A 9257-nucleotide genomic window follows, 5' to 3' on the forward strand; every position below is an offset into this window, starting at 1 on the left:
AAAAAAAAAAAAAAAAAAATGGTTATAATTTGCTAATTCAATGCATTATACATGGTCTCATTTTACTTACAAGATTATGAACATATAAAGTATTTATATTAAATATGCTTATACAGTTTTTGTCTTCAGTTTAGAAGATGTTGACAAATGGTAATGTTAGGTTACCCAGGAATTTTCATCAAAATACATTCAAGTATTAGTATAGCCATTTTGAAACTGGTTGACTTGAATCTACCCAAAAAATAATTATGAAATGTTTGTCTTTTCCATAAAGGAGATCAAATAAGAAACATGTATTTTAAAAGCTGTCATGCCTTAAACAAAACTGTATTACAAGAAAGCAATTGAGGCCATGGTAGCTCACATCTATATTCCAAGCATTTTGGGAAGCCAAGGCAGGAAAATGACTTGAGGCCAGAAGTTGAGGCCAGCCTGAGTGACAGAGCAAGATCCAGTCTCTTTAAAAAAAAAAATTAAAAAAGCAATTGATAACTCTGAGTGCTCACCACACAAAAGTATAGTAGTCTCCCCTTATCCTCAAGGGATACCTTCCAGGAGCCCCCAGTAGATGCCTGAAACTGTACCTAGTACCAAACCCTACATATACTATGTTTTTTGTTTTGTTTTAGAGACAGTCTCACTTTGTCACTCTTGGTAGAGTGCCCTGGCATCATTAGCTCACAGCAACCTAAACTCTTAGGCTCAAGTAATCCTTCTGCCTTAACTTCCCTAGTAGCTGGGACTATATGCACCCACCACATGCCCAGCTATTTTCTGAGACTATGAGCTCAGGCAACCCACTCACCTCAGCCTCCCAAGTGCTAGGATTGTAGATGTGGGCCACCTCGCCGGGCCATGTGCTATGTTTTTTAATATAGCTTTTTTTTTTTTTGAGACAGAGCCTCACTTTGTCACCCTCAGTAGAATGCCATGGCATCACAGCTTACAGCAACCTCAAACTCTTGGGCCCAAGTGACTCTCCTGCCTCAGTCTCCCAAGTAGCTGGGACTACAGGCTCCCGCCATGTAATATAGCTTAATTTACAAGTTAAGACACAAGAAGAGATTAACAATAATAATAAAATAAAACAATTATAACAATATATTGTAATAAAATTATACATGAATGTACTCAATTCTCTCGTGCTCTCTCAAAGTATCTTATAACTGTACTCACCCCTTCTGCTAAAGATGATATAATAAAATGCCTACATGAGATGAAGTGAGGTGAATGATATAGGCATTGTGAGGTAACATCAGGCTACTACTGACCTGACAGTAAGTCACAAGTAAGATCACCTACTTTGAGTGATCCTGCATCACTGAGCCATAATGATGTTGGTGCCTGATCTCAGGAGTAGATGACTAACAGGTGGGTAACGTACACAACATGGATACACTAGACAAAGGGATAATTCATGTCCCAGGCAGGACAGAGCAAGATTTCATCACGCTGCTGAGAACAACGTGCAATTTAAAATTTATGAAGTGTTCATTTCTGGAATTTTCCACTTAATATTTTCATACTGTAACTGACCACTGCAACTGAAACTACTGATAGCAAAACTAAAGAAAAGGGGGTGCTACTATAGTATATTTCTGAGTGCTTCCAAGTTTTCAAACATGGCTGAAAATAAAATGCATAACTTATTACCCTCTTCTTCAAATCCACATAAAACAGCAGAGAAAAGTCTACATGCAGTCTTACTGGAATGTTCACAATAGACCATCACATCCCAAACCATACACCATCCTTTTTTGCTGGAGAGGGTAAAAGGAGACATCTCTGGATCTGTGCATTAGAATCTGGCATTAATTTTATGGGAATTCTGCTGTTATTGCTTTAAATATTCCTTTCTCTTTTTCTTCTTATTCTTCATTCCCATTACATGTATGTTATGCCTTTTATAGTTGTTCTCAGACATTCTGTTCTCTTTTTCCGTTCACTTTTATTTGCTGTTCAGTTTTGGAAGCTTGTGTTGACATATCCTTAAGCTCACAGATTCTTTCCTTGGCCTTCCATGTCCAGTCTATTAAATGAACTCCAAAAGCATTCTTCATTTCTGTTAGTGTTTTTGATCTGCATTTCTTTGATTCTTTTAGAATTTCTGCCTTTCTTGCTTACACTATCCATCTGTTTTTGCATGTCATCTTTTTTTTTTTCCATTAGAGTCCTCAGCATATTAATCATAGTTGTTTTAAATTCCTGACCTGCTTTGTGCAACATCCCTGCCATACTGAATCTGGTTCTGATGATTGTTGTGTCACAAACTGTTTTTTACCTTTTAGTATACCTTGCACTTTTTTGTTAAAAGCTGGATACGATATATCAGGTAAAAGGAACATTGGTACATAGGCCTTTAGCTGGTGGGGGGGGGGCATTCTGTCTTTTAGTGAGCCTTGCCCTGGGTTGTGATCTTCCAAGTGCTTTTCAGTTTTCTTCACCCCTCTAGGTGGGGTGGGATGGTTAGAGACTGTAGTGAAGTACTTCTTCTCTTCCTCCGTGTATTTTCCTTCCCCCAGAGTGGTTAGGCTCTGGTGGGATGGATTATTTTGAAGACAGACCTTGTTCAAGAGAGAATGCTCTGACGTATCTAAAGTGTTACTTTGCCTCTCTTCCTACCTGAAAGCCCTGGGAATTTTTCTCAGCTCTTCACTGTGAGGACCTGGTTGAGCTAGAGGTAAAACTCACAAAAGTGTGAGGGGTCCCCATCACTGAGTTTTCCTGGAATTTTATACTTTCATATTTGTCCATACTAAGCCTCTAGCAGTTCATCAATTACAGTTTATGTTATTCTACCCTGATGCTGGTTTCTGTGGAGGTTTCTGTCCAAATATGTCTGCTCTGTAAATCTGTCAGCAACGGTTTGCCCTGTTACCTTCTCTACCTCATGGGTCTAAGAAGAGTTCATGTTTATCGATTTGTTCAATTTTACTTGTTAGGATGGAGTGACAACTTCCAAACTCTACTTGCTGAACCAGAAATTGAATGTCAGAGCTCTGTGTTTTGCATTAAAAACCGGAATATGTGAAGCATGGGTGAATAATAATACAATATTTAGGAAAGATCTTACATAGTACAGTCTAGAATCTTAACTATATTATATGAATTCCAGGCATATTCTGAGGTTTTAATTTAGATTAGGGCAGGCATCTAGGGATCAGAGCCTATATGCTAAACCTTGGTCTTAGTCTAGTTCCCGGCATGTTCTCCTGGTAACAGGTGGGTAATGTATATCCACAACAGGGATACACTACACAAAGGCACAATTCATGCTCAGGGCAGGACAAAGCAAGATTTCATCATGCTGCTGACCCATAATGTGAATAACAGGATCTACTGATACTGCTATTTATGATAAATCTACAGTGAACCGTATACTGTTCAGTGGACTAGAATGAGTTTTAAAATCCCTATAGTGAAACTGAGTTGAGTAACTGAATCCCTATCACCCCAATTTATATACAGGAAGGTTGAAGAGGAAGTGAAAGCAGTATAATGAATTCTTAACTTTTTTAAACTTTCATTTATTTATGATGGACACATAAGTGATACTCTCAGAACCTGATTATAAAATAAGGATATAAAATCTGTTTCTTATATAACTAACATTTACATTTGAAGCCTACTCATGAGCAGATAACTGTTAGTAATCTGTAAGTGAAGTTTCTGAAATGAGTCTCCTACAGATTGTGAAAATGTGGTATGTTCAATGAGATAAGCCGGCAAGCATGCAGACTCTACACTCTGTTTAGTAAAATTAAAGATGGCTTTGGAAATACATATGTTTGTCTGAGGATGAGTGGTAAAATTGTAAGATGTTATATATGTAAAGAACAAGAAACATTATAAAAAAAGCACACTGCACAGTTGCCAAAATTCATAGAATTTTACACCAAGAAGAGTGAAATTTAATGAATTCAAATTAAAAAAAAGAATCCATTGGCTCAGTGCCCATAGCTCAGTGAGTAGGGTGCTGACCACATACACCAAGGCTGGCGGGTTTGAACCCAGCCCAGACCTGCTAAACAACAATGACAACTGCAACCAAAAAATAGCCCAGTGTTGTGGCAAGTGCCTGTGGTCCCAGCTACTTGGGAGGCTGAAGCAAGAGAATTACTTAAGCCCAAGAGTTGGAGGTTGCTATGAGCTATGATGCCACAGCACTCTACCAAGGGCGACTCTGTCTCACAAAAAAAAAAAAAGAATCCATTAAGTGGTTGGGGAATTCCAAGATGGAATGCAGACTGAAACAGAAGAATCTTACCATATTAGAAATATATAAAACCAACTCATTGAAAGTGGTGGTGGTAAAGAGTGCTGACATAGTCACTTTAGAAATGCATAGAGCCTATTCAGACTACAGGCAAAAACTGTGTATGTTCTCCAGCTGCAGGGTACTTTAGTTGGTAATATTGCTTTTTATAGAGGTATAGTTAACAATTTTGATGCTGCAGTTCTGATATCTCTAATACTGTGTGCCAAAATTAAACAAGTAAAATGGATGATGGCTGTGGGAGTCAAGCTTCTCACTGTTGGCAGAGAATGTTATAGACAAGCAAGGAGAGGAGGCTAGAATGAGCCATGTGGATTAGAACTAAAAACGTTGGTATCATGTCATATTTAGCTTACTATAGAGCAGGCATCCTCAAACTATGGCCCATGGGCCACATGCAGCCCGCCTAGGACATTTATCCAGCCTGCCAGGTGTTTTTGCCATTGCTGCCTGTCCTGCTTAGCAGCAGTCTGGCCTTGCAATGGTCTGAGGGACAGTGAACTGGACTCCTGTTTAAAAAGTTTGAGGACTCCTGCTATAGAGTATATATTTTAAATGAGGACAGTTTGTTAACCTTAAAGTGATAAAAAATAAAAATCTCAGTCCTGGAATTAATGATCATTTTAAAAATTAAGATATAAGTACCCAAAAAGTATATTATAGTATTTTCAGCATTTGATTTACTAAATCTTGTAGGATTTATTAGATCTCACAGACCAGGGGAGGATTCTAGGTTAAAATTTATAATTACCAATCATATTGTGAATGATCGCCAATATAAGAAATTTGTATTGATACAAACAACTGCAAGCTTCTTCATAAAATAGCACATATTTGAAATATTTATAATTTCATTTGAATTATTGTTTAAATACAATGTAGATCATAATGTGGTATGATCCTACCTTCACCGTCATTCCCAAAGGGAAACATAAAGGGTTTCTGTGTAGTTAATACTTGTACCTAATTTTCAGGTAAACATTTGGTTTGTGGCAAAACTTGTAGGATATTCATTTACTAGTCATTCTTCAAAGCTCAGAGGAATGACCATCACATGCATCTAAAAGTTTGGGAAGATTCAGAGACTCAGATCTTTTCTCCCCCCGGATGGAAAAGAAGAGTTTGAATGAAATAGTCAGCAAGATATTTCTTAAAAGCCTGGGAGCATTTTTTTTTTTTTTTAAAGACAAGAGTCTCACTTTGTCACCCTTGGTAGAGTGCTGTGGCATCACAGCTCACAGCAACCTCCTGCTCTTAGGCTTAGGCCTCCTGAGTAGCTGGGACTACAGGTGCCCACCACAACACCTGGCAATTTTTCTTGTTGTTGCAGTTTGGCTGCGGCCGGGTTTGAACCCGCCACCCTCGGTATATGGGGCCGTTGCCCTACCCACTGAGCCACAGGCACTGCCCCAAAGCCCGGGAACATCTTTATAATTGATATTATTCTTAGATAATGACATGCATACTTACCACACTGTCTGAAGAATGATATAAAATGTCATATTTTGGTGTTGGACTGTATCTTCTATAATTTGGGGTTCAGAAAATAGAGTCAAATATGATTGAGATTTAATTGGAAGTTTTCTGAATTGATCTGGAAGCAATTTGCCAAATACTTACCTAGAAATATTCCCTAGTGCTTTTCAGAGTCATATATACAACTTTTATTTCTCTATATTTACTATATATTTTCTAATATTACAAAGGCACATCTATAAGGAAAGACAATATTTTAGTTTTATTTTCTTATTACAGTGCAGATTCTGATGCAATGGTTTTAAGATGGACCTTAACTGGTCTATGAACCATACTTTGACTAGTAAGACTCTAGAGGAGGGGTGGGCAAATATTTTCTATAAATGCCTAGCAGTAAATAAGCAGTCTCTCTTATCCTTGAGGGAGATAGTCTAAGACCACCCCCCCATGGTGGCATGAAACCACAAGAAGTACTAAACCCTCTATATACTACATTTTTTACTATATTTACATTACCTATGATAACGTTTAATTTATAAATTAGATACAATAAGCAATTATCAATAATAGAATAAAAAAGAACAATATACTATATGTTAACAAGTTACATGAATGTGGCTTATCTTGTTCTGCTACACTCACTCTCTCTCAAAGTATCTGACTGTACTCCACTCACCTATTTTTGGATCATGGTTGACCCTGGGTAACTGAAACCACAGAAAGCGAGATTGTGGCTATGAAAGGAAGGGGGAACTACTGTATTTTAGTCTCAGCAGACCACATGTGGTCCCTACTGCATATTTTCTGCTGCTGGTACTTTTTTGTTTTTTTTTTTTTTGGTATAACCCTTTGAAATATAAAAAAACTCTTGTCAATGCATGGGGACAAATAGAGCAAGCGCAAGACGTGACCTACTGGTCATTGTTTGCCTATCTCTGCTTCAGAGAAAGGGTGTATGGATTCAGTTGATAAAAAAAGAAATTCTAGAATTGGTGTTTGTCATGACTTTTTAGCATTTCAGATGATCATATGATTGTTTCCTATTGATATGTTACCTATTAATTGACTGATTGATTGCTTCCTACTGATGTTACCTATTGATTGATGATTGTTTCCTATTGATGTGTTTCCTATTGATTGATGAGGTGAATTATTGCTGGTTTATAAGCTTTTTGTTATTGTTCACAAAATTTTTTTAAATTTTAAATGAGGTGTAATTTACATACAGTAAAATTTACCTTTTTTAGTGTATGGTAGTATGAATTTTAACAAGTACATATAGTTGCATACTGTCAAAGATACACAAAACCAAATATTAAAGCAATAAGAAAGAATTTTATTTATTTTCCTATTTTATTTTTAGAGACAGGATCTTGTTCTGTTGCCCAGGCTGGAATGCACAGGTGTCGTCATAGCTACTGCAACCTTCAACACCTGGGCTCCAGTGAGCCTCCTGCCTTAGCCTCCCAAGTAGCTAGTAGCTAGGATTACAGGTGGCTACCACCACACTCAGCTAATTTAAAAAAAAAAAAATTTTTTTGTAGACTCTAGTTCTTACTATGTTGCCCAGGATGGTCTTTAACTTCTGCTCTCAAGTGATCCTCCCACCTCAGCCTCTGAAAGTGCTAGGATTTCAGGCATGCCACTGCACCCAGCCAAGAACAGATTTAAAATCAGTAATATACTATTGCAACAGGGCATTTTGATTTGTACAGAGCTCACTGAGTATTTCAAAAGGAGAATTAGATGGGGAAGCAGGTGCGAAGGGACGCAGTAGAATTAGGGAAGTAAAAAAATTACAAAAAGCTAGAGGGGGTTCTGGTCCATCTGAAACCCATCTGGGTTTGTTAACTGGCCCTTATCAAAGTTAGGTTTTCACCCTCTCCAGAGACCAGGGACTGGAGCCTGATCTTTAGCTGCTGCTAGAACAAACCGTAAATTCTTTCAACAACCTTGGGTTTTCTCAAGAAGGATTTTAAGGAGGGTAAGGTCAGCGTAGGAATGTGGCCTTCAAGTTTTAGAAACTATTGTATTTTGCCATGTATAATAGGTTCCCATGTATAATGCACACCCACGTTTTGGGCCCAAACTTTCAGGAAAAAATTCTTTCACTTTTTTACTTTTTTGGAGCCAGAATCTCATTTTGTCACCCTAGGTCAGGCGTCCTCAAAATGCGGCCTGCCTAGAACATTTATCCGGGTGTTTATGCCACCGCTGCCTGTCCTGCTTAGCATCCGACTCATGCCAGGGCCCACAGTCCAGCCCTCCAACGGTCTGAGGGACAGTGAACTGCCCCTTGTTTAAAAAGTTTGAGGACCCCTGGCCTAGGTAGAGACCTGTGGCATAATCATAGCTCATAGCAAACTGAAACTCTTGGGTTCAAAAGCTCCTCTTGCCTCAGCCTCTCGAGTAGCTGAGACTACAGGTGCCCACCACAATGCCCAGCTAATTTTTCTATTTTTTATAGAGATGGGGTCTTACTCCTGCTCAGGCTGGACTTGAACTACTGCGCTCAAGCAATCTACCCAGCTTGGCCTCCCGGAGTGCTAGGATTATAGGCATGAGCCACTGCGCTTGGCCCCCATTTTAATTTTTTAATTCAAATAAATGTAGTATTTGAATTTAGGTACTTGCTTTTTTGTATTATAAAGGAATTTTAGCATTTTTTAACAAATTATGGTACATGAAATTTTATATAACAAATAATTACAAAACACAAGAACAGATACCAAATACAAGAAATTTTATATATTGGTAACAAAAAGTACTACCCATGTACAATGTATATCCTTATTTTGCCCTCAAAAATTTGGACCAAAAAAGTGCACATTATAGTGCTCGCTTCGGCAGCACATATACTAAAATTGGAACGATACAGAGAAGATTAGCATGGCCCCTTGAGCAAGGATGACATGCAAATTCGTGAAGCGTTCCATATTAAAAAAAAAAAGTGCACATTATACACAGCAAAACATGGTAGGTGAGAAATAAATCTCCAACAAAAAAAAAAGGAAAGGGCCAGGTGCAGTGGCTCTCGCCTGTAATTCTAACACTCTGGGAGGCAGAGACTAGTAGATCACTTGAGCTCAGGAGTTCAAGACCAGCCTGAGGAAGAGAGAGACCCCCCATCTCTAAAAATAGCCAGGCATTGTGGCAGGTTCCTATAGTCCCAGCTACTTAGGAGGCTGAGGCAAGAGAATAACTGGAATCTACGAGTTTGGCTGGACACAGCTGCTCACACTTGTAATTCCAGCACTTGGGAGGCTGAGGCAGGTAGACTGCCTGAGCACAAAGGTTTGAGACCAGCCTGAACCAGAGCGAGAACGCCTCGTCTCTAAAAATAGCCGGCACTGTAGCGAGTACCTCTATTCCCAGCTCCTATGGAGGCTGAGGCAAGAGAATTGTGTTGAGCCCAAGAGTTTGAGGTTGCTGTGAGCTATTGACACCACTGTGCTCTAATGAGGGTGACAAAATGAGATTTTGTCTCAAAAAAAAAAAAAAAAAA

At 38.6% G+C, this 9257-nt stretch overlaps 1 protein-coding gene and 1 non-coding gene across 2 annotated transcripts in view; one reads left to right on the forward strand and one right to left on the reverse strand.

The window, feature by feature from the left end:
- The window catches only part of LRP6 (LDL receptor related protein 6), a 168854-nt gene that overhangs the window by 118960 nt on the left and 40637 nt on the right, over window positions 1-9257 (reverse strand). The window lies entirely within an intron of this gene.
- Window positions 8587-8694, forward strand: LOC111727794. Its single transcript, XR_002775258.1, has one exon. It is a non-coding gene; the product is annotated as a U6 spliceosomal RNA (small nuclear RNA).

The sequence above is a fragment of the Otolemur garnettii genome, unplaced genomic scaffold (genome assembly GCF_000181295.1).
Source record: "Otolemur garnettii isolate 467f Iridium unplaced genomic scaffold, OtoGar3 scaffold00124, whole genome shotgun sequence".
NCBI classification, from domain to species: domain Eukaryota; kingdom Metazoa; phylum Chordata; class Mammalia; order Primates; family Galagidae; genus Otolemur; species Otolemur garnettii.